General features: G+C 39.9%; 1 protein-coding gene across 2 annotated transcripts in view; it reads left to right on the top strand.

The window, feature by feature from the left end:
- The window catches only part of ARHGAP6 (Rho GTPase activating protein 6), a 432,000-nt gene that overhangs the window by 4,150 nt on the left and 404,498 nt on the right, over nucleotides 1–23,352 (top strand). The window lies entirely within an intron of this gene.

Raw genomic sequence — 23,352 nt, 5'->3', positions numbered from 1 at the left:
TGATCTATTTCTAAGCTCTTGCAGGGATTAGATGAAATAAATGTTGAATATGTCTACCGTCTGGTTGTTCTACAGAGACTTCAGGACATTTTTCTGGCGAGTGTTGTTGTTTGTGTGTGTTGGTCTGTGTTTGGGTGGCAGAGAGGAGTAACTACTAGAATTCTCTAGTTTTGATCTTGTCTTCTCCCTAAAGGTCTAATTGAAGAAATCTGTGGTACTGATTACTAGTTGAATCTAGAAGAAAAAAAACCTCTGTGCTTAAGGCTGTGGAAGATCATGGAAATATGTCCAAATTCCACTAAGGACAACTAGTAGTTAGTGAAAAAATACGTGAATTGGGAATCATTAATAAATGGGGAACTCAGAGGGAGGTATTTGGTACCTTTAAAATGTTTGCTCTCTGGTTCAGAAGAATGGAGAAGAGAACTACTTGGAAGCTGGTTGGCTGGTACTTGGAAAGCAGAATGCTTTTAGAGAATAAACAGTAGTTGTTTTAAAAATGAACAACTGTCTTTCAGTCCACAAACTCTATAGATTTGCCTTGGATCTGTTTCCATAAGGGAAGGGACATTCTATCAGTTGTAATTAAATATTTCAAAGTACAGTTAGAATTACAGAAATGAAATGAAATACCATATAATTGCTGGAGATTTAGACTAAATAAAGGAAACACAACCAAGAAAAACAGTTTGAAAATAGAATCCAAGATCATACCTCGCTCTCTTAACATGAAATAACTATATGAGATTTCAGTTTTTAATAGACTGCCTTAGAAAATCAGCAGTGCCTAGCAGAAATATTAGCATCACATGTTAATAAAATATGAGTTACTCTATCAAAGTAACTGCCGCTGTTGGGTAGAGAGTAGAGATTACCAAAATTAATAAACATTGCCGACTGTTCTATTTTCTTGAGGAAGATAGTCAGTAGAAAGAGAAGACAAGTCAGAAAGCAAGGGATTCTCTCCAAACCCGAGAACTCAACATTAGAAAGAGGATTAAAAATGTAACTGTTGAATTTCTCCTGGTCTCTCGATGGGGTTGGATTCCCGCTCTATATCAGAAGCACACATTACCAGGATAATCTGTAGGAGCTGAGAGAGAGAGAATGCAAAAGCAAGCTGATTTCTTGGGTCAGATGGCCACTGACATTCACGTTTCAACCTAGTTGCATCATTAAGAATGCCCTTGCTTGTCTTAGCTATACATACTTGTAATGTAGTACACAGATGCTGTTCGGACCAAAAGGCAGTCTACTGTAGGTGATCACGACTGGTTAGAAATTATCTTCTTATCTGTTGAAATCTCATAATCGATAGACAAATATCTGAGCTGCATCACTACTGGGTGGCTTCTCACTGTTCTGTGTAGTATGGGGGCAGTTTGCAAGCTCATCTACTGTGACTTCCACCTCTTTCCAGTGGTTAAAACTAAGTACATAACCATCTAGCAAAAGAACAAAATTTCTCAAAACGTTCACTTGTACGTGTGCACGTGTGTGTGTGTGTGTGTGATCCCTTTATTCTTGAGGCAGACATGGAGTGATTGGATGGAATGAAGTTCCAAGGCTGGTTTTGTTTAGTAGAGGCCCAAAGATCCTAACATAACCCCTGGGTCTGGAATTTAATGGCCTGGATTACCTTTCAAAGGTTTAATGCCCTGGAACCCTCTCAGAAACCAAGGCAATTCATCCTGTTGAGCACTGCGTGTCCTTCTCACTTGCAGGCAAGCTGGGTCCTTTGTCCTAAAAGAGAATCGTTGCTAATGATGTCGAAAGCCCAGCAAATGAGCTTGCAAGGTTACTTATGAGCTCTGGAGGGGAGATTTGGTTCATACAGGTTTGGTTCTTGTGCTTTTCCTGGTTGCTCTTGCTCAGGGCTTCTCAGCCTCTGTACTATTGACAGTTGTGGCAGAATGGTTTCTTGTGGTGGGCTGTGCTGTGCCTTGAACGATGTTTGGCAGCATCCCAGGCTTCTACCCCCTAGATGCCAATCACAACCATGCCCACAGTGTGACAATGAGAATGTCTACAGATGCTGTCAAATGTTGCATAGGGGTCAAAATCACCCACTAAGAACCCCTGTACCACTGGCTTCATGTAGCACTCCATGCTGGCCATGTAGTGAGTGGCCAGAGAATTGCTTTTGGCTGGCATAAAGTTTCCCTGAGGCCATCGTCAAATTTTAAAACCAAGAGGATCCCTCTTGAGTAATGTCTGCAGACTTCATGGACCTCTTATGGTTTGTTGTACTTTTCTCTTTCTTTTCTATCGAATCCATAGGCAAACCTGAGAATTCACCTTCATTCCAGTTTAGCCAGTAATGGACCACAACCATTTCTGCTTAGTTCATTCAGCAGATTCTCCGGTTTTAACTGAATTGTTCATATAATGGCTCGCTCTCCCAAGACTCTCATAAATGCCTGCTGCTCTATGACTTGTGCTCACTCAGAGCTCACAAATGGCCATTTTATGGCCTATAACCAGGAGGTGTTAGACAAAGTCAGCTGTGACCCTATTAATATTCCTTACTGTGTGTTTCAGGATTGCTTTAACAAAACTGACTCATGGACATGCTGGGTAGAATATCTATTGAATAGAAAAATGGAGAAGACAAAGGCATAAATGGTACATGGTGACATAGTTGTTACATGCTACTCAACTTGTGTTCTCAGCAGCCAAGCTCTGTCCCTGATTCTGATCACAGGCAAGGAACTAAGGTCTCATTCCAACCCTGGGGTCGTCCTAATTGTCATGGATCTGAGCTGGGGTTATGCTCATAGCTGACTTGGAGTTTGCCAGCTTCAGTAACCTGTAATGAAAATGATTTCTCTCTATGCACGACTTCTTTTCTTCATTCATGCCACAAGTGCTTTTTGAGCACAAGCATTTCTCTAGGTACCAGGAATGCAGAGAAGCTAAAATATGGTGTCAGCACTTAAAGAGCTCACAGTCTAATGAGGAGGGCAGATAAATCAACTAATAGTGCAGAAGGATCAGCGCCATGAGGGACTGGGGGTGGTGATGACCCACTGTGTTTTGGGGAGTCTTAAAAGGCTTCACTGTGCAGAAATACTTGATCATCAAGGATTACTGCCATTTGTAAGGAAAAAAAGGGAAGTGATTCCTTGATGAAAGAGAAAGGAGTGGACATGCAGAGGCACAGCAGTGCTGGGGAAGCCAGAGTTTCCAGTGAAGTGAGATAACTTGTTCACAGGAGGAGGTTAGGACATCGGCAGTTTAATGTATGTAGCAGCCACATGGCTTTTTACGTAGTAACCTAATGAAACCAGAAGGCAGACACATATTTGGGGGACGATAACTAACCATGGGCATGGATAAAAATGGCAGGAGGGCCAGTGCACATTGCCCCCCATCTAAGGCACCTGTTGGCGTCAAACCTGCAAAGAGGTGAGAGGATGTAGTGTGTTACTGAAGTTACACGTTTGGTGCGCCTGGAGCATAGACCGTGTCTTGCTGTGGTGGGTAGTGGTATTCAGCAGGTTGGGTAGCACCTGTTATGAAGAGCCCCACTGTGCATGGCTCAGGAGTTTGGACTCTACATTTTGTAGAGCAGTGGTTCTCAACCTGGAGACAACTTCATCCTCAGGGGACATTTATCAATGTCTGAAGACAGTTTTGGTTGTCACGGTTGGGTGTGGTGATGTATTAGTTTCCTATTGCTGCCATAATAAATGCCCCAAACTTAGTGGCTTAGAGCAACACGACTTATTACCTTATAGTTCTGGAGGTTGGAAGTCTGAAATGGGTCTCATTGGGCTAAAGTCCAGGTGTTGGTAGAGCTGTGTTCCTTCTGAAGGCTTTGGGATCTGTTTCCTTGGTTTTTCCAGTGGCCCCCTTCCTCCATCTTCACAGTCAGCCATGTTGCATCCCTTTGACCCTCTTCCATAGTCATTTCTCCCTTAGACTCTCTTGAGGACCCTTGTGATTACACTGGGCCCACATAGGTAATCCAGGATACTCTCATTATTTTAAGGTCAGTTGATTAGCAACCTTTGATTCCATGGGCAAATTAATTCCCCTTTGTCATGTAACCTACCATATTCACAGGTTCCAGAGCTTAGGGCATGGATATCTTTAGTTACAATAGGGGGAGGTGCTACTGGCATCTCGTGGGGCAGGAGCCAGGGATGCTTCTAAATACTCTACACTGTATAGGACAGCCCCACAACAAAGAGATATTTGGCTGTTGATGTCAAGAGTGCCCAGGCTGAGAAGTCCTGCAGTAGAGAATGGGGGTAGTCAGTGATTTTTTAAGCATGAGGCTGTACCATAGTCAGATAGGTATTTTAAGAGGATCACTCTGGTGTCTGGGGCTGGGGGACATGGATTAGCATAGTAGAACAAGTGGGGGGACAGATACTCAGAGGTGGTGGGCATGGGGACCCACCAAGCATCCTATAAGTAGTTTGCAAATGGACATAATACTTCTGTATTTCTTACTTTTCCATTTTTGCAAATTGTTTTCTTGTGCTATTGAGCTACTTCCAATAGCTTGGTCTCTGTAGACCAGTGGTTCTCAACCAGGGACACGTTTGTACTCTGGGCACATTTGGCAATGCCTGGCAGCACTTGGGATTGCCACAGCTGGGGCAGGGGTTTGTTACTGGCACCTGGCGGGTAGAGGCCACTGCTGCTTATCATGCTACAATGCCCAGGACTGTGACCCCACAGCAAAGAATGATCCTGCTCAAAGAGTTGAGAATCTCTGTATAATGTGCTGCTTTATACAAGAAACTGCATTCTAGGTTTTGCTTTCCAGTATCACTTTCTCTCAAGCTTATGGCTTCACTCTTCATCATTTTCTTCTTTTTTCCTGGTATATATCGAGCAAGGCTGTGAACTGGGGGGAAAAATGCCTCTCCAAAGGCATTGAGGATAGGAAAAGACGTACTACCATTCTTCTGCGGGCTTGGTGTTACCAGGCTGGAGATGTCTCCAGCTCTCCCCTCCTTTCTTCCTCCTGTCTTCTGCAGTAAGTTATCAGATCTGTTGTGTTTGCTTCTCATTCATCCACTCTAGAAAGGATTGAAGAGGAATGTGTCCAAGTTCTTGCATCTCTTTCCAGCTGTTCCTTCTCATTGCCGCTGCCTGGTTTGGGTCCACGTTGACTGTTGCCGCCTGTTTGGCCACCCTGCCTTCAGTTTCTTTCCCTTCCCATCTGGCTTATGGGCCCTCTACTACAAAGACACACTGTAATCATGTTAATTCCCTAAGCAAAACCTTTCTGGGACTCAAGTGTGTACACAAAGAAATCCAAACTGTTTAGCCAGTCATTGCAAAGCCTTTTACAATCAAATCTTAACCTACCTCCTCCCCTTCCCCAGGAGCTCAGGTCCAGCAGTGCCAAAGCAGCCATAGGAAACTGATACAAGGACAAAGAAGGTCTGGGATGTCTCAGCTGAAACCAGTGGATGCGGAGGCTTTTGCCAAACAAAAAGAAGGGAGGTAGCTCTCCAGCTCGAACTAACTATAGTTCAGAGGGAACACAGTATGCTTCAAGAGCTTAAGAGGCATTTGGCTGGAATGGAGCTGGGAAGCAACAAAGGTGGGACTTGGATTAAGGTATTACTTTAGTAAAAAATATTTATTCTGTACCTACTGTGTGTGCCAGGAGCCTTGGTATTTCCACCATGGCAGTTGAAGACGGCTTACGTGATCACAAGTGAATGAGTAGACCCAATTGAGTTGGACAACAGCAGAGGGCAACTGGAAATTTATTTTGCAAGCTGTTAAGTATACTTTACATGATAGGCACTGGAGCAACAGCAGGCTGTCACCCCAGGCATTTTGGCCTAGTGACTTGGAACACAGGAATTTGCCAGACTTGCATTGTGGATTTGTTGTAACCCAAAACATTCCAAAAGGCCAAGGGGTAACCTTCATTCCCACACACTAGTCACAGTAACTTCATTGCATCAAACAGTTTTTGTTTGTAGAATGCATTGAACTTTAGAAACTGGATAACTCCCAGTCCAGCCCTTGGTTTTCTAGCTGGTAAATGGCAGTGTGCTTTCTCGCGTCCAACCTGGTCTTCTCGTGTCCTCATAGGGCCACCAGCGTGTGGGATCGGGCTGACTGTTTTTCATGGCTCCTCTCATCGACATCTTTCCTGGGTAACAAGGCAGTATAACTAAATTGAGACAATACCATCCAGACTGAGATGCTTTTTTTTTTTTTGCTACAAATCTCACTGTAACTCCCCTTAACATTTCTAGACTGACTTCATTCTATGAACAAAACAGGATGTTAGGAGGAAAAGTCCTTAAAATTCTTCTATCTAGTCCAGACATCCATGCAATACTTAAATCCTACCTATGACATCCCCAGTGTATGCTCAGCTCCTCTGCAAATAGAGACCTTCCCAGTCCTGCCTTTAAATTATAAATGAACATGGAAATTCTTCCTGAAATTCTGTTAAAACCTAGACCCCCTGGTACTTTTCTCATGCTACAAACAAATTCGGCCTCTCCTTTTCATACAGATAATCACCAGTATTGTGTTATTGTTGGTAAAGAAATACAGGTTGGCTTAACTTTCTTCCTGAGTGTCAGCACAAAATTTGGTCATGCAGGTAAGAATTGTGAATATATCAAGCTAGAATTGAAGAATAGTTTACAGTTAAACTGTTGACTCAAAGCTTTCTTGCAGGCTACTTATAGAAACCCAGGATTAGAACTCACTGTCTCCAGGTTCTTGGTGCCAGCCCAGTGACAGGTTTCTTCCTTTGATGATTTATAAGAGAGCCTCAAAGACAGGTGCAGTTTTCATATTACATCCCAGAGTATTGCTCTGGGTCTCTCAGCAAGCCCCCAGAGAACCATGTTGAGTCTGCATTCTAATGTGAATAGATTGTCAGTAAATGGTGGCATCAGAATGTGTTTGTTAAAATGCCAAGAAAATAAATGTGAAAGGTGATAGGGAGGTGGTAAGCAGACTTGAAGGTCAAGAAGTGTGATTTGAGTCCCAGACTAACTTCAGAAGCTCTGAGTCATGAACTGAGCAAGTATATTGTGCTTATGTATATTGTACTTCAAGTATATGGTTGCCATGGCAATATTTTAATCTTGTAATTTATGATTAAATTGGAAATTTATTACTTTTTCTCATATTGCTGAAAGTGTACTTTTAAAAGTTGGCAAAGTGTTAAGACAATGGTAAAATATTTAGGTTCTTGTTTAGGATTCTTTTAGTTGAAATAGGGTATTCAGAAGTACAAGTTTAAAAAAAATGAAATAGTTCATTTTTCTTTGCAATATTATTGTGAGTTTTGGTTCTTCCTTGGGGGAGCTGGATGCAGAAGAGCGAATGAACAGTGATTGTCTGGTTTGCTTTCCTTATCTAGAAACATGAGTTTTATAGGAAATGTTCAAAATCCTGGTATGTGTTTACCCTCCACACAAAGTATCATTTCTTATTTATATAAAGATATGGTAGATGTAGCTTATGTAAATGTTCACTCAACTCTAAAACTGTTCTTAAAAAGAGTTATATTTTAAAAAGTTCATTGAATAAGAAAGTTGCATGGTCAAGATGAAAATTAACTAGTATAACAACAAAAATTCCCTCTCAATAACTAATTACTTCTATGCAATATTTTTTTCATTGTAAAAAAAATTTACAATATTTTACAATAACTTAAGAAAAGTTATTGTTTTTCTTTTATTTGGAAAGACGTAGAATTTTAGATTATAATCTGTTAGTGTATTACTGTCTTATACCTACATACACATATTTAAATTTCATACTAACATCTTGCTTTGGAATAAAAGTCAATAGTTGTTTATTGCTATGTGCAATTGAAGCAATATGGAGCAATTATTTTTATGAAAAACAAGCTTTTAAAACCCCCTGGAAAAAAATGTAGGGGAGGCAAAATTTCCATGTCTTAGTTTGAGTTCCTCCAAAGGCAGGACCTGGGTTGGTGCTGTCTATTAATAGGTGATCCCAGGAAGCAGGAGTGAGGAACGGAGAATGAAACGCCATTGTAAGATTGTATCATGGAAGTCACAGCTGTGGACAAAAGGGTGCCTGAGGGTCCACCAGGACCACTGTGTAACACAGTGAATGTCTCTCAGGAGGATCTACTGTGTGTCAGTTGTCTGCTGTGCTGTGTCACAAACCATCCCCAAACCTAGTGGCATGATTCTGTGGGTCAGGAATTAGGTCAGGGCTCGGCTGGGCAGTTCTGCTCTGCATGTTATCAGCTGGGCTCACTCACTCGGCTGCTTTCAGCTGGTGTCTGGGATCCCTGGGAAGTTCAAGGTGTCTTCATTTATGTGCCCGGTGCCTTGGTGTTCCTCCATGGGGCCCCTCTCTCTGCAAGTGACAAGCTTGGGCTCCCTCACTGCACGGTGATCCCATGGTATTTCATCAGAGTGAGTCACAGGGCCAGCCAAGATTCAAGGGCAAGGGCAGCTTTGTTGCTTCTCCCTACCTTTTGCTGCGGGAAGCAATAAAGAATATGTGGCTTTCTTTAATCTGTCACAAGGTGAACAATGGGGATCTGGAAAATGTTTCCATTGGTTTCCATCCTCCATTGGTTGACATTCCTTCCAGGGTTTTTTTTTTTTTTTACTACCTTATAACTTCTTGTGCATGACTGAGTGTTCATTAGGGATGGATCACTGGTGGCACAAGGTCAATGTAGGCTTAGCCCAGAACTTTGCAGCATGGTTCAAAGTTTGCAGCTGAAGTCAAAGCTTTAGTACAGGCTCATGGGGAGCAGTATTTAGAATCAGTCGCCCACAATCTCAGCTAACCAAAAGCATAACTGAAGGACAATATGACTGTAGACATTGGAGGTGTCAAATCCCAGGGCCAATTGTGAGGGATGACTTTCGGATTCTTCACCTATAAGGGCAATATAACTGTAATTAATTTATAGGGGGTTGTGAAACCCACTGGTGAGCGCCCTTAGTGCCCAGGATTGTGAGGAGCTGCGCCGAGGTGTCTATTGTTTATTTCTTGATCCACTTCATTCTGAAATGTTGTCCTAGGCAGAGACACATATAATTTATAGTGCTTTCGAGGGAAAGAAAGGTAAAAATACTATGGTAAATGTCAATAACAATTGTAAGGTGTAATTTTAGGACTTAACTGTGAGGAAAATATGTAGTAGTTAAGGAACTATGATACAGTGTAGTTTTTCCTTTACATTTTAGCTTTTAAGAGTCGTGTGCTGTATTTTAAATTGTATCAGAAAGAGCACAGTGTGGTTCCTGTCAAATGCATATGCTCAGGAGGAAATGGAAAAATAAGTCCCCCCTCTGCACTTCTAAAATTATATTCAGAGTTGGGGCAAAGAAGTGAATTGAGACTATCTATCTTGCCCTGTAATAGTCGTTCATTAGATGAGAGTTATTATATTGACTCAGTGCTGCTCTTAGGGAATTTGCCGATATTCTTCAACTGGTAATAACCATGCTCAGATAACCCCCACTGGCTGTAAGAGTATCATTGTGCAAAAGTACTAGTTCTTAGAATTTTTCAGTCTACTGCATAGAGAGGCTTCCAAATGACTGGATGTTGATAAAACATAGAACAACACAAACATGTATCTTTGTGTAGAACTGGCATTCTAAATCTTAGAGGTGTGAGGTGGCAAATGAAGAAATTTAATTTTTACTATTGTTACTTGATAATGAGAATCTCAGCAACTGAAGTGTTAGCCATCATTCTCACCAATTAATGAAATCATTCATCGAACATTTCAGCATCTCTTAAGCGTCAAACTCTAGGTTTTGCAAGATAACAACTGTAGTAACTAATATTTATTGAATGCTTGCCTTGCGCTAGTTATCCTACTAAATGCTTTAAAGGCAATGGATCATTAAATCCTCACAGTAATCCAGGGAAGGCCACAGCCAGTAAATGGCAGTGGTAGGATTTAAATCCAGCTTGGAGAATTCCACCCAGGAAAGTAAGTGCACATGGTCCTTGTTTGGAAGGTTCTTAGTCTAGAGAGACATGTAACAATAGCTAACAATTACTGAGCTCTTACCTGAGTCAAATAGTCTTTAGTTTTATTTGCATGAATTCATTTAGTTCTTACATAAACTTCATGAGTTGTTATTATTAGTCCCATTTTATAGACAAGGAAACAGATACAGAGAATTAGGTAATTTGCTCAAGTTTACTCAGCTGGTAAGGAATTGGGCCAAGATTTGGATCCAGAGAGCCTGGTTTTAGATCTGTTGCTTGTGACCATCGCTCCGTAATAGCTCAGATTCAGTACCTTACCATGTGAGCTAAAACATGGGTTTGTAGGATGGGTTCAAGGAAGGAATAAGAGGGAAAGTCCAACTCTGCCTGGGAACACCAGGGGAGGTGACACTTGAGATCGGTCTTAAAAGGAGTATGTCTTGGGAACAAGGAGGGTGAGGAAGGCAAGTAGAAGAAACAGAATCAGCAAAGGCATGGGAGAACCAGGAGGGCAGAGTCCAGAAACGGAAAGCTGTCTAATACGATTGCAAGGTGGGTCATGAATTCTGGAACTGATTTGCATATGAGTTAATCTCCTATCCAACCACCCATTAAAATCCAAAGAACAGGACAAATGATAAATACACAGTAACTATTTAACTTTTTATTTTGAAATAATTATACATTTTAAAAAGCATAGATAATATGGAGGGTTCCCATATAGGCATCACCCAGCTTCCCTTAATGTTAGTGTCTTATATAACCATGGAACATTTATGAAAAGTAAGGAGTAAACCTTGGTAACAGTTTTGTTACCAAAGTAATCTTGTTGACACCTTTAACTGCAGTACTTTTACCTGAAATACAAATCTTACTTGGAATCACCAGTTCTTCCACACTTGACCTTTCCACTTTGTAGACTGTTCCTCGGTTCTGGTTTGTCTGATATTTTCTCACGACTGGAATGGGGTGTTGGGAAGAATACTTCCCCGTCATTTGAATACCAGGTGCCACTGTTTCTGTACATTAGTAACATATAATGTGTCTACTAATGGTGATACTTTTCAGCCACATCTTCCTGTCCTGTCTGTGTGGTAGCATGGTCATATGCTTGCTGGGCAGGTACAATATTGAGGGTATAGACTGGTTAAGGAACTGAAGAAAGCCACCTTGTAGCAGTGACTTCACTAGCAACCAGCTGACTTGATTGGCCCTTCCGTCTTAATCTCTCTCTGTTGTTTGGGTTTGTCCACCCTTCTATTTCATGGGAGAAGCGCTCTCATAGGGTACTGCGTTGTATGCTCTTATTGCCGCCCTGAGCTACCAACAAGGCTTGCTTTGGGTGCTGCATTTGTTGATTGTGTGAGACAGGGAGAAATCCAGGATCAACATGCTCTTTGTCCTTCCCCTATCAGAGGGGCAAGGAATCGCAGGGCTTTGAGTAAATGTTCATTTACATCAGCAGCATTCCTCTGTGCTCATTCCATGCTTACTTCTCTCTTGTTAACAGTGCTAAAATAAACACATAATTCTACCAAAATATTAGCAGTGTGTGCTGTTTTCTTTCACTTGCCAAGATTGTTTTATAATAAATACCATTGGAGAAAATACCATTGGCTAGTATCCTCAGCAGTTACGTTAATATCTCTAGGGAACAAAGTACGGATTTGGGAGGTGCTTGCAAAGAGAAGCAAATATGCCTGGTTTATTATACTGCATTCCTTGAATGTACTGATCTTGTTACCTTTGAGCTTGATTTTAACTTAAAATATTTCTCTTGGTACAAAAGTTGATGTCATCATTTCCTATGATATTCACTTAATAGGTTTCAGAAGGTAAATCTAACATAAGATTTCTTTCAAAACGGAGTGTTATTAAAACAGATGTTCATAATGTGCTTTTATGTTAGAAATTTGTAGATTAAATCAGATATTCATGTTTGTCAAAAATAGTCGTACTCAAATGGAAGAAATGAGTTTTCTCAATTTTGTTTGCTTGGGTAATATCATGTCTTAGTTTCAACGATCACTTCTTTCCTTTAGAGGTGCTAATTGTTATTTCCCTCCCCATATTTCCCCCAGTGGGACTAGATAGTTCTTGTAGGTTCCATCATCAAATTCTACATGTACAAAATAATTAGTGATCCTTTCTCCCAGGAAAGGAAAAGTAAATAAGTGAATTAACAAACCAAGCTCTTTCTGTAAACTTTTCTGTTTTCTTCCATTTTTACAGCCGTGGAACCTTGAAGATATTTTTAATTGTTCCTTGTCTTTTGTATTTTGTATTCATATGGCCCCCATATGGGGGAAGATTTATCCCTCTGTCCATCCTGACCCTCATCTCTCATGCTGGGCCTTCTAACTGTTCTCCCAGATGATGGATTTTCCTCACTTTAATCCATGCATTCCTCTTTCTTAAGCACTAATATCATCATTTAATTTCCTGTTATGCAGTCCCTGTTACCATCAAGACAAAATATAGTCTGTCATACAGATTCTACCTATAATCATCACCTGTTATCAACAGTTTGATCCTTTTTATTGCTGAGTAGTAAATTCCATGGTAAGGATGTGCCGTTGTTTATCTGTTGACTTGTGAAATGACACTTGGGTGGTTTCCTGTTTTGGGGTGGTTTTCAGAGTTTGGCGATTATAACTAGAGGTGTTATAAACATCTGTGTAGAGGTTTCTGCGTGAACATGAGTTTTCATTTCTCCAGGATACATTCCAGGAGCAGGACTGCTGGATCACATGGTGAGTGTATGTTTAACTTTATGAGAAACTGTCAAACCATCTTGCAGAGTGGCTGTACAGTTCTGGATTTCCGTCCTCAGTGTGTGACGTTCCAGCTGTTCTGCGTCCTCGTCAGCACTTGGTGTCGTTAGTGGCTTCTATTTTCTCCCTTCTAATGGGGGTGTCATAGTTTGGATTTACATTTCCCTAATAGCTAATGACGTTAAACATCTTTTCATGCGCTGATTGGCTCTCATTAGATCCTCTTTGGTGAACTATCTGTTCAAGTTCTTTGCCCATTTTTTAAGCAGGTAGACTTAATATTTGTAAGAGCAAATACTTCATAGGTTTCTGTAGGTAAGAACATAATGAAGGCATCCATTTTCTAGCAATAGTGGAGGCCGAGGCTTCTAGCTTTTGGAGACAGCAGTGTCAGAAAGGTTGAGTTTCTAGTGAAAGTGGCATCTGTGTGGTGGCAGCAAAGTTGAGGTCTTAGAGGCAACATAAATTATAGCATCTGAAGCTTGAGGAGGGCCAGCTGCATTTTAATCACTATGACGTGGTTTTGGAAATTGTTATGGGAAACTCGGTTCTGAGCCTCTCCATGGTCCTGTTAGCCACCCAGCATCCTCTCAACTCCCTTTCTGATTACCTGGAGTCAGCTTCTTGGAACTTAGATAAGAATTATACATGGCATCAGTTATCTATGGTCACAGTGAAACTGTGTCACAAACAACTGCGCAACTTGGCTTGATTACAATAGCAAATAATTTTTGCACATGGTTCTATAGGTTGGTGGAGTAGTTTTGTTGGCATGGGAAGAACTTGGCTCGTCTCTGCTGGCCTTGCTCAGGTACGTGTGGTCATGCAGCATGTGGGCAAAGAATGATTCATCTCCGTTCCATATGGTCTCTCATTCTCCTTCAGGTTAGCTTAGGCTTGTACTCAAGACTACATTCAAAGGATGGGGGCATAGACTGCACCTGTTAATGAAAATTTCTGCCACATTGCAAGGGCCCAATTCAGTAATCAATCTATTTTAAATATAAGTGACTTGGAATTTTGAAGTGTGTGTGTATAAAAAGAGAATCCAGAGGAAATACATCAAAATATTAAATTGTTATATCTCTGGATGAATTTAAATCTTCTTTTTGCTTTTTTGTATCTTCAGTTCTTCTGAATTCAACAGGTAGTACTTGTGTTAGTTAGGCAATAGCTGTGAAAAAGTGTTTTGGGAGCATAGAAGAGGGAGTAGTGACTTCAGTGAGGAAGGTGCTAAGGTTTCTTCCCAGATAGCAAGAATTGTAAATGGTAGCCTTCTGGGGGGTGAATTTGTTCAGACCTTTTTTTGATATAAAATGTAAAATATGCTGTCTTTAGATGGGAACCTCTGCTTTTTATCCAAAGCTTCAGAGATCTTATATTTATTTTTTTACAAGCTGTCTGCCAAGAAGATAGAATGTAGAAGAGGAGACATTCTAGTGTTAGCTGTTCAATTTCGGAGACCAGCAGCATGTAGGAGAAGGACCTCTGTGCTGTGGGCTGTTCTGCTTGACTGCTGTTAGGTGGCATCTGGACAGTGGATCCATGGATGGGGTAGCGGCTAAGAAAACTGCTTTTCTTCCCCAGTACTTTCCGGAAAATCTCAGATGTGCTCTTCATAAAAACAGAAGTAGGGAAGTGCTCAAGGAGAACCCAGTTATCCAGAGATTTCAGTTATAGCCAATATTCTCTTTAAATTTTATAAAAAAGCTCTTGAGATTTAATAGACACACAATACAATTCGCCCATTTAAAGTGCAGAATTTAGTGGATTCTAGTGTAGACACAGAATTGTGCAACGTTTAGAATGTTTTCATCACTCCAAGAAGAAACTCAACTCCTGGCAACTGCTAATCTGCTTTTTCTTTCTGGACACTTCATGTACATGCAGTAATATAATCTGTAGCATTGTCTCCGGCTGCTTTCATTTGGCATACTGTTTTCAAGGTTCATCCACATTGTAGCATGTACTGGGACTTCATTTCTTTCTGTTCCTGAGTGATATTCCATTGTATGAAGAAGCCACACCTTGTTTGTCATTCATCAGGTGATGGACATTTCGGTTGTTTCCACTTCTTGGCTCTTATGAGTAGGACTACAATGAACTCTCCAGTACAAGTCTTTGTGTGGGCATATGTTTTCACATGTATATACCCAGGAGTGGAATTTCTGGGTATACTAAGGTTTAAAAAAATACATCACTTGTTTGTCAAGTATGATAGCTGATTTTGCTGGGAATATAATTTTTTGGCTCAATCAAGGTGTGACTGTAAGGCATATTATGAGTAAGCATCTGAGGAGCGTTTCCAAGAACACCAAAGTTGAAATAGGTGCTCAGGTTCTTTGGGTGGGTATTATACAGTGATTGTGTGAATTCTGCTGCTTGGTTCCAAGATGTTACTACATATATAAAATCTGGAAACTTACATTTAATATTGGAAAATATGGTATATTGCATATGCTTGGTATTACCATGCATACATGGTGAATTGGAAAAAAGAAATGGCTCCTTGCCCATGGACTGAAAATGTGGAAGAGAGAGGGTGAAGTTGTAGAGTATTCATTGGTCTGTCAAGCAATGTAGAAAGTCTGGATGTTTGCTATTTTTTTCAAATGGTATTTTTTTCTATAGGAAGAAAAGCATAATGAGAAAAAAAGATGGGAAAGCAAGGATGTTGTCAAGCTTTTGCCAGAATGATATGATTGATAATTACCTGCAGCTGAGCAGAAACCACGTGCACATGCTTAGAATTTGCTTAAGCAGTTTCTAGGCTTTCCTCCCTGCAGGCTGTTAAAATTCTTCAGCCTAAGAGCATTTGAATAAGGAGAATATTGCCTTTTTCTGACTATGGAGTCTATTCAAGCATGTGGAATGCATGTTTTGCTGAAGTGCTCCAAAGACAGGTTGTGGAAATGTTTATAATGTGCACATCAGTTTATTTACATAATTTAGATGCATGCTTTTTAAATTTGTATTTTTCTCTGAAGTTTTTTGATGTCTGTATGACTGAATTTATTGCATCATCTGTTACTTTACCAAGATATCACATATGGTATGACCTTCTTTAGGCTGAAAGCAGCCATTCACGATATCACAACTAAAAGGTTTTCCTCTTGCTTAAATGTTGAGGCTTTGAGTTACTTTCCTTAATTGCTGGTATACCAAGTCCCGGGCTATGAGCTGCTGTTTTTGAAGAATGAGATAAATGGCTTTGGAAGAAGCTTTCTCCCATCTGGGCAATCTTCTTGGAACCACAAATGTCCCCTTCCTCCATGCGAGGGGATAGATTTCTCTCTCCTCTCTGCTTGTGGGTAGAGTCTCAGTAAGTCCCTCCATGGCTCATCCAGGGGCTGCTGATCTCAAGGATGCAGTGACTGGCAATGCCAGAGGCCACATTTGGCCTTTGCTCACCTCGAGGCGGAACGTGACTCTTATGCTGTGAATCTTTGTGAAATCCGCAAATGAGGTGATGACTTGTCCCAAGGACAAGTCTTCTCTGTATACCTTTTCCCACTTACCAGCCAGGAAAAGAATTGATCCATCAGTCTATGTACCAGCAAATATTCCTCAAATATCCACGCCCCTGTCACAGTCCAGAATCTTGTGATGTAAAACTGCCTTAGCCTTCATACAGCTTACCATTCTAGTTGGACAGTACACAGGAAAAATTAGGCAGTGACATAGACATACTAAATTGGGGTAAAACTGTCATGATGGCTGGTAATTCCATCTAAATTAAGAGAAGGGAGAATTTGGGAGAATTGGGAGTGATCAGTGAAGACACCTTAGAAGAGTCCGTCTTGAGCTGACTCTGTAGATAGATAGAATGTCAACGTATGAAGTGGGGACTCTTCCAGATACTTGCAGTTGGGGAAGAAATATAAACAATAGCGACAAGAGAGGAACCCCCTGACCAACAAACAGCTCCGAGGAAGAAGCAGTCATGGTATGTGTGAGATGACAACTGAGTCCCAGTTATGCGATAAAGCAGCAAAACCGGAAAGCTGGCTTTTAAGCATCTAAGCAAACCTCTTCCTTTTCTTGATGTCCTTGTTTAGCCCAGCCCATACTTAGCAGTGGAAGGTCCTTTACGGCGAGGGCAGCGCTGTCATTCACTAGGTTCATATCTATGTATTCAATTTTAAAAACACCATGACTTTTGGAAGCAAAAGCAGAGTTAGGATGAACACCCGGTTCCAGTGTAGGAGAACTTCCCTCTTCAATTCAGTGAAACAATTAGTATTTTAGGGTTTTTGTTATGTTTAGATGGGAAACAAAATACAGACATAAGTCCAGAAGATAATGCAAATGCCAAGTTTATGTTTTCTTGAGCAGTGGATGTGGGATCAACAACTCTTGAGTGTGATGAGAGGGCAGTGGGGATGAGTTAGAGAGAGGAATTTTTGTGCTCACTTCCTTGGGGCATTGCTTTTATGCCTTCTTTACACTTTATTAGATTTAAAACTATGGACTCAGAAGCTTATCAAAAATATCGCTCTAAGAGAACATGCTGAATGAGATTGCAGAGCCAGGGTTCATTCCTCTGTTGCCATCAATCATCCAAATGTACTTTCTCGGCATAAAATCATAGCTGTAGGATGACCTTCTTGCTTACTAAAAGCACTTAAAATTTTAATAAAAAGTGGTTTAAACTTAAAATGAAGCTCTAAAAATACTAAGTATAGTTATCATCTTCTTTTACATCTTAGTGGTTAAGGGCAGGGGCATGAGGACTGGGAGTTGGTGGTGAAGCGGGTTGATGGTGATCTCTTTCCATCTCTGTCTTACACACATACACACTCTCTCTAAATCATACGACAAAAATAAAATCCTATGAAAAATTATTACTAAGTCATAGCATTGTACAGTTGTCTAATCCAGAAGGAATATTTTAAAAATAATTTATACCCTTTTCATAATCTGCCTTAATGCCCCTTTTTAGTTTCAGCCAGATGTTTCTGTTCCCTTCAGCTCCTGCCGCCTTGCCCTTCTTCTGCCCTTCCACATTCCCTAGACTTTCATTTTCAGTTTCCAGTCCTGGTTTCTGACAGTCAGAATCCTTTCAGATGAGGCTATCAACGCATGCTTCCTGAAGCCTCTAATTTTCAGATTAGCTAAATTATAAACTTTCCCATTTACAAGTGTGGCATTCCTCTGCAGCCTAACAATTGTCTAAAAACAGTGTCCATTATCCATTAGATTGAATTAATTCTAATATATAAAATTAGTACTTTAACCTCTCTTACTAATAAATTTTTGAATTTAAGTGTATTGCTATTTAGTCTGGGGCTACATCATTGTTCTTTCATCTGCTGGAAATCAATAGTTTCTTATTTTGAGTTAAGGAATAAAACTTGGATTTAATATTGGGGGAGTGGTAATTTGGCCCTGTTTGCCCTGTGTGCCAGCCGACTCCTTATTCTCTGGACAGATATCAGGGAGAATTACTGCTGCAACTGAAGACAAGTGGAGATTTCAATGGAGGGTATAGAATAAATTTTAGATGACAATAATCACTAAAAATATCTAAACATGCAGTCAAATTAGTTGTGTGGTCATGTAGACAACATATTGTAATGCCTGAAATGTGGTTATTTGCATATGGAGCCTGAGCTGAGCCTTTCAAGCTTCACTTTTTAATATACGCCAACTTGCAAACAACTTTCAAAGACAGTTTTGGCAGACTTTTCTCGGACCACTGAATTTCCATGGCTTCTGTCTACATTTTTCAGTGTTATTCTTGCTCTTATTTGGCTTTTCCATTTTCTTCCGTCCGGCCAAATAACAGTCACAATTTATGTGGTGTTGGAGTAGCAGTCCTAGATGCCAAGCATCTAAGAACAGCCTCTTTTTCCTACTTTTGTTTCTTCTGGTGAAACTTGTGTTTTGCCTTCGAAAGGTCCCATCACTGTTGTGCTGTTGGCTGTGTCTATCTGCCTAATCTTGTGCTATTGGCTGTGTCTATCTGCCTAATCTTGTGCTATTGGCTGTGTCTATCTGCCTAATCTTGTGCTATTGGCTGTGTCTATCTGCCTAATCTTGTGCTATTGGCTGTGTCTATCTGCCTAATCTTGTGCTATTGGCTGTCTAAATCTGCCTAATCCTGTGCTATTGGCTGTCTCTCTCTGCCTGATCCTCTGGTTTGCTTCCTTATGAGAAGAAGTAGGATTTCTCTGAAAATTATCATTCTTTTAACTCTGACCCTACTGTTTTGATAGGAAAACAACCTATTTATATTATTGAACATCCTTTCTCATTTTTCTTTTCTCTGTTACGAGAAATTCATCACTATTACCTGAACATGTATGAAACTACTCAAAAACTACTTCCAGGGAGTCCCAAAGGATCATTTTAATTTAAGTCACACAGCCAGGGGTAATCAGGGAGATTTTTATGAGACTGATGTGCTACCGATTGTGCTAACAAGGCACCTAAGGAAGATTTTTAAATGCCAATAAAACATTATCAAAATTTGCATTTATTATAGCTAACTCTTCAGAGGAAAAGGTAAAAGCAATTACAGAAAAATTTAATGTGGTTTAGGAAGAACTTGGGAAAAAGAAACTTATTTAAACTCAGTGAAGTGACTTTCTGAGTTTTTCATAACACAAGCATTTGACTTAAAACTCTACCTATTATCAAAAGTTAGTTTTGTCTTTGTTTTCTATTAGTGTAATAGGCTTTTCTCTCAAATAGGAGTTCAAACAATGATTTTGCTTCCATACATTATTAGAGGAATAATCCTGATGGAATGAAAGTGAAAGGAAAATTTAGAATAATTTTTTTTTAAGTTCAGGAATTGTTAAAATTAATTGATATGGTCCTGGATAATAGCAAGATTTTGTGTCGAATATTATCATTGTTGCCTTTTGCCAGATTTTAATGGAATTGCCTGCCTCAAACACTAGCTTGACCATTCCGGCTCTTACGTTTGAGATCTGCTGCCAGCACAGTCAGAACATGATAAGGTCCATGATATGCTGAGTAATGAATGTTGAGCAAAAAGGACTTTTTAAAAATGGCTCTTCTTTAAAAGACCTCAGTGTTGATAACTGTTAATTGCATGTTGGTTAATAGATTATTTTCCCCCTTTGGGTCTGTCTTGCCAATGGGTTTCAGCCCCAGGCAAGTTCGCTATGGATTCAGTGTGACCAAAGAAATGACAGTAGAATGTTCTTGGGGTGAAAGGGTTTATTACCCAGTTTATTCTCCCGGCGGTAGGTCGAGCACTGGCTTCTCTGCCTCCGCCCAGAGCACTGGGCCGAGCTCTCTATATAGTGCGAGAATAGCTTATTGCCTAAAGGCGTGGAAGCGGTAGCCTAGCAACAGGCCAGTTACATCATGAGGTGGTTTAAGTTCAGGGAGGATCCTGGCCATAGGAACCCCAATTTACCTCCAGGGTCAAAGCTTTCTGCTTAAGTTTATAGCTTATAAGTTTACTAATAAGGCACTTAAAACAACATTTTTATTAAAAGATCAACTCTGATATTATAGAGCCCTTTATTTTCACTTTCAACAGAGTGAAATTATGCAGGTATTTTTATCAAATTGATCATGGCTTAACATTTTCTGTAACTTACTTGCTTGACTGAAGTTATTGTTAAATTTGGCCTGACCGGAATTTGGATTTTGTATCCATGGTTACCAGTGGACTCTCTGTAACAAGTTGTGAGTTTCTTGTGATGTCAAGAATGCCGAACGACTGGGGCTTTTATCTGGTGCCAGCCGTGTCGTATGATTTAGTACTTCAGTTTCACAGCGTGCTGAGAAATGCTGATGCCCAACAAGGTTTGAGCTGATGACCATGGAGATGGCAGAAAGCTTTAGGAAGTCTTTTTGGTATCTGCTCTCGTATCCTGGCTATCCAGGAGAGAAAAGGAAAAAAACACTATGCAAAATAAGTACACTCTCATTTCACACTTGCTATCTCTACTTGGCTATCATTCCTCACTGACAGTAAAACAAATTAAATTACCACTTCAAGTTAATTTCACATTGAAAAAATGAACAAATAATCCAAATGAGCAAATGTTTTCTTGGCGGTGGAAAGAATTATCTATTGAGCAGATTGACTCAATTTAGCTAACATGAGTGCCGTCTATTTGGGGCATTTTTCTTTAGGGTGTTCATATAATTTATTGTCAAAACTAGGACACTTTGGAATGTGAAAAGGGGTGCTATTAATATTCACACCAGAGTAATAAGCATGACCTGAGACTGTACTGGCCAGGCCCCACCTGGAATGTCTTGCTCTCCCTTCCGTGTGTGTTCAAGTGTTCCCTGCTTGGGAAGGCCCAGATCAAGTCTCCTTCAGGAAGGATCTTTGGGGTCCTTTGACCTTACTTTATCTGAACTGTGGTGCAAGCATGTCAGAAATTGGGATGTTTCATGTACCGTCAGGAAAGAATCGTGCTGCTATCTGAAGTGTATTTGTTTTCTCTTGCGCATTAGAATGTAACCTTCTTGAGCACACGGACTGGGTCTCCCTGAAGCACTGAGGACATTGCAATGCCCAAAGGGAAGAGAGGAGATTCTTGCCGACTAGTTCCCTTAGTTTCCTAGTGACATTCCTCTTTCCGATTGTAGCTAAATATATGGCTACTGGTGCTGTAAACGTGGTTATTTAAAGATGTTTCTCCTGGGCTTGGGATCATATACAGTAGAAAGGGTGAAACATTAAGCCAAATATAGTTAATCATAACCAAGTACCCATTTAATTACCAGATGTTAGGAAGTATCCACCTGAATTTCATCATTTTAATTACAACCAGACCTTTATAGGAGTATTTTATCACATGAAAGGTCATTTGAGAATTAAGTATAGCATTCTGAGCAAATTATAAATATATTTCACTAAATATTTATAAAAACGATTAAACAGACATTTTTTCTAATTATAAAAGTAATATATGTTCATTATAAAAAAAACCTCAGGGAATGTAGAAAAATGTAGAGACAAAACTAAAAATCACCCATAATCCTTTATGTTAGAGATAATCACTTGGACTATTTTGGCATATTTACTTGCAGTAGTTTTTCTGTCTGTTTCTATGCTGTATCAGTGTGTAAGTGTGTATATGTGTGCTAGGCAGTCCCTGAAGTAGCCCCCAGTGATCCCTGCCTTCTGGTATTTTCAGCTTTGTATAATACCCTTCCTGTGAGTAATTTGCTTGTAATCAATAGAATATGGCAACTTTGAGAGAGTGTGACTTCCATGACTAGGACACAAAAGATTGTGAAGTTTGACGTGTTAGCGGACTCTCCCTTGAAGCAAGCTGGCATGTTGGAGAGGCTCACATGGGGGAAGGAACTGAAGGAGGCCTCTGGCCAACAGCCAGAAAGGAAAGTCCTCAGTCCCATAGTTCTCAGGGAATCCTGCCAACAACCACATGGGTGAGCGTGGAAACCTATCTTCCCTATTTGAGCCTCCAGATGAGGCTGCAGCCTCAGCAGACAGCTTGATCACAGCCTCGTGAACCCCTGAGCAGAGGACCCAACTGAGCTGTTCCTGGATTCCTGACCCACAAAACCTGTGAGATAAATGTGTATTATTTAAGCTGCTTCGTTTTGAGGTAATTTGTTACATAGCAGTAGATAACTACTACAGTTAGAGAATGTCTCATTAATAGTTTTATAGCATTTTTATGTAACATTGTCTTATAAAAAGCTCCCATGTCATTAAATATTATTAAAAACATGATTTTTATGGCTGCAAAGAATCACATGGATTCTTTTCTTAGTTTTAAATAAAAGTTTAATTTATTTATTAACTACTAATTTATTTATTATTTACTGAATTAATTTATAACTACTAAATTTTTAAAAACTTTAAATTATTTTAATTATATTGTTGGATATTTAGATTATTTCTAATTACTGGCTGCTATAAATAATGCTATGGTGAATATACTCATACATCTGTCTTTGACTACACATCTTATTATTTTAGTAAAATTCATTACTAATGGAGAAATCAGTGTTTTAAAGGGTATGAATAATGTGAAGGATTTAGGAGTATTGCAAATTACTTTCCAGAAAGCTTAGGCCATTTAACATGCCTCTGAATGTTTCACTTGTCAACACTAGATAGTTTTTAAAAAAATTAACCAATTTGAGAAATAGTATCTCTTTGTTATTTTAATTTTTATTTCTCTTATATTTTCACATGAAAACTTACTAAACATTTAAATAAAATAGCTAGCTACATATATAGCTCAAATCACTAGATCTACAAGTAAATACATAAATGTGAGGATGTTTGCACGTGAACATTTGTCAAATGCTCCTTATGTGCTTTACAAATATTGACTATTTGATCCTCATGATAACTCCAAGTCAGGTATATTATAATCCTCATTTTACTGAAAATAGGCAAAGAGCAACTTGGAGAGCGACAGCACAGCTAGAGAATGCATGTTTTGAACTACATATAGCAAAGCAATTGTCCTAATCATCTTGGGCTTCTGCAACAAAATGCCATAGGCTTTGGGGCTTAAACAACAGACGCTCAGTTCTCCCAGTTCTGGAGGCTGGGAAGTCCAAGATGAAGGTGTAGGCAAATTTGCTTCCTGGTGAGAAGTCTCTTCTTGATTTGTGCACTGCCACCTTCCCACTATGTCTTCACATGGTGGAGAGA

Source organism: Manis javanica, chromosome X, assembly GCF_040802235.1.
Source record: "Manis javanica isolate MJ-LG chromosome X, MJ_LKY, whole genome shotgun sequence".
NCBI classification, from domain to species: domain Eukaryota; kingdom Metazoa; phylum Chordata; class Mammalia; order Pholidota; family Manidae; genus Manis; species Manis javanica.
Note: the sequence above shows the minus strand (reverse complement) of the source record. Positions and strands in the feature narration are given on the sequence as shown.